Below are 3,437 nucleotides of genomic sequence, written 5' to 3' on the forward strand. Positions count from 1 at the left end.
TAGGATAAGTCTGACCACTTGGCGACCCTGTTTGATGCTGAGGTCCGTGGATTTTCAGCTGATTTTCGAGAAAACTTTTCAAGGTTTTTCGTAGACTCTACAACTGGTCTGGACGGCAACTTCCTGACCTAAATCAAGAAGCGCGTGTCTTTTTCGGAAGACTTTACTTCCTTTTAATGATGGAATTGATTCATCGTGTAGATCCATCTTTCTTTCAAATATATTACAATTTACTGGGTAAAACGGTTAATTTTGTCCAAAACAAAAGTATCTTCAATTATTTGTATAAAAATATGTGATATATGTTCTAAATAATTTGGTAAATTTTTCCCACACTTGACTTTTATTTTCCTTCCTTTGCCTTTTTATTGTCCTCTATTCCATTTTAAATGAATTCTAACATTTTAGGTTGTTTCTCAATTTTTGTCCTTTCCGAGGTAACAATAATTTCAGTGTTAACACCTAGTTTTATCGTTCATAAATTTGTATAAACATGATTTTGAATTCATTTATTTGAAAATTTTGAAAATTTTTACTAGAATTGGGTAGTCAGTATATAAGACTAGGGCTGTTCTTTATTATCAGAGAGCACTAGATTCTAATACAACTACTGCGTTACTAGTATTTTTAATGGTAACCAAGTGTTTAAGTCAAAAAATTTTAAAAATCTGAAAGAATTTAACCCCTTCCCACACTTAAGATCTTGCAATGCCCTCATTTGCAAGAAATCAGTAACAATTTAAATTATTGAGGGTGATTAGCGTAGAAAAATGATTAAATTTTACCAAAGTTTCTAAACATATTAGCGTTTGTTTGTTGAATGATAAATGGCGCACATCATTTGTTCATTCCGTCTTGTTGTTACATCACATTTGTTTTTCGTTTTGTCGTCAAAATTAGTAGCTTTTGCTGAACTTAATGTCAGTCTTTGAAAATGCGCTGTTTTACCCGGTTGTGTAGAATTGACAATATACATACATACAAATAATAACATGCATGGTAATTTGAAATGGGACTTAAAATCCCACTTTCAAATCAAATATGAAATATTAGTACAACATAATAAAAATGTTAAAACTTACATAAAAGTATCACAATATAGTATGTTTAAACATAATTAAATAAAAATAATAAAAAGATAAAAATCATAGAAATCACCAACGGGAATTGTATCAATCTGGATAGAGGTTCCAGTTCATGTCGTCGGGCGGGTTCCATGGTTGGTTATAGGTGTAATGATAGGCCTGGTTGGGGTCGTAGAGAGTAAATGGTGGTCGCATATCGGGCTGGTGTGGAGAATAGTAAGCAGGTCGGGTCGGTACGTAGTTATTTGGTACCTGAGGTGATAGCTGGCTCATGATCTGATGCTGATGATTGTGCCATCTATCATGCTGTCGTTGCCTAGAATGCTCGTACACATTCTCGGCGTTCCACTGCTCGAACTGACTAAATCTACCCTCGTTTGTCATTTCTACCTCATCTATACGCTGGTAGACGTCAGTCATAGCCTCCCTAATGACATCCCTAATGTCATCTGCTTCCTCCATTTCCTCATCTGAACCTTTCTCTACCTGTGGATGATTACCATCATATGGTACTGCCTGATTGCGTCTGCTCTTTAATACCTTAGCACCCTGATAGACCTTCAATCCTAAAGTATCATCCTATTCCCTACATACCATAAGTGGACCCCCTTGATCCCTATCTACACCCAAATACTCTCCAATGAGAGTAACAAAAATACCTCCACCTATTACTCCCCCGTCCTGTATTCGTGCCACTACTTTGGACAGATAAAAACCAACACAGTAGGGGATATTAACAAAGCTTCTAGGGTTTCGAATACACTTAAGGTAAAATAAATCGTGTAAGGTCATCTTCTCCTTGTTTTTACCTCTTTGTGTAATCGAATTAGCTAAAAATCTATGTATAATACGTAGCTCTGCTTTGTTAATATCTAAATAGGAGTGTCTTCCTCCCAGTGTAAAAACATTATAATCTGACATACGCCTCCAGACGGCGTCCGCGTCAAAATTCCTATCTACCCGTTCCCCATGATAAATCAAATTTATACAATCGGGTAGTAGTAATTCACCAGGAGTGTAAATCTGTAAAGCCCTGGCCATGTCTAGCATGGACATTCTGTACATCCTACGGCCAAGTATAAATCTAAGAAAACTTCTATCATCTAACCTAACTACATTCGCATTAAGTGAAATAGTACTCATAAGCTCAACGCACCACTCTTTATATACATGCATACGAATGGTGAATAAACGTTCCCAATCGGGAAAAGAAGAGCTACCATACCTTTGGATCAAATGCTGTCTAACTGAGTTAACTAGTTGGACCCTTTCCAAAGGCTCCCAATCAATTACCCTCGGCACTTCTACATTTTTCGTTATCAGTTTGAATTTGTTACTTTGATATGTCGGGTAATCTCTCCAACTTCGATCAAATCTCAGATTAGAATGCAACTGTTCTTCATGAATCATTGGGGGTGCTATTATCGAATGAATCGGAAATATTACGTAGGCATTAACATATTCTTGTTGCGGATCATAATATGGTACGTGTTGATCAGGTTGTTGTTGTTGTTCTTGTTGTTGCTCCTGTTCAGGTTCTGGTTCATATTGTGGCTCATATTGCATTTCTGGTTCAGGTTCTGGAGTAGGTTGCCTAGATGATGATGATGCACCATCAGTATCGGTATTTTTCTTCTTGCTAAAAAATTCAAACCTAGGAATGATTAGAGCGGATTGTAGGACGAAATTTGGTTGAATTTGGTGAAAAAATGGCGATTTTAGAGTGATATGTGTGTGTTTACTCGTATATGTGTGTGTGTTGTGTTATGAAGACAGAGAGCAGTCGCTGGGTTTTTGATACCTGACCAGCATTTGGCCTCCATGCGACCTCATGGATTTGAAGAGGAAACCCCATGCGATCGCATGGGGTCGGTTTTTTTTTTTAAATAAAAACCTTTACTTAATAAAACATAAATTAATAAATTTTAAAATTTTGTTTCTTTTTAGGAGTGAGGGCATTTCGGATCGTTGTCCTAGTCCGTTTCTCGACAAAATTTTAAAAATTTGTTATTTCAAAGCGTTGTTTTAAAAGCAAAGATTTTTGGGTTTTTTTTAATGTTTTTGGCATACTTTAATTCAATAAGATTAAAAATAATGATAATAAAAGTTCTCGTCCCTCCCTTGGGTAGAGCAATTTCGATTCAACGACCTAGTTTTCAACTAACGACGAATTTTAAAAATCAAATTTTTAACTTAGTGAAATAAAGTAAATTTTTATTTTTAAATTCACACCAAACTTAAATTTAAAATGCATAAAATTAAAAATTCATATTATTAAAAATTCACACCAAACTTATATTATATTTTTGTTTTTATACATACAAACTTATATTAAAAATATTAATTTTTAAA

This window comes from Rutidosis leptorrhynchoides, chromosome 11 (assembly GCF_046630445.1).
Source record: "Rutidosis leptorrhynchoides isolate AG116_Rl617_1_P2 chromosome 11, CSIRO_AGI_Rlap_v1, whole genome shotgun sequence".
Taxonomy (NCBI): domain Eukaryota; kingdom Viridiplantae; phylum Streptophyta; class Magnoliopsida; order Asterales; family Asteraceae; genus Rutidosis; species Rutidosis leptorrhynchoides.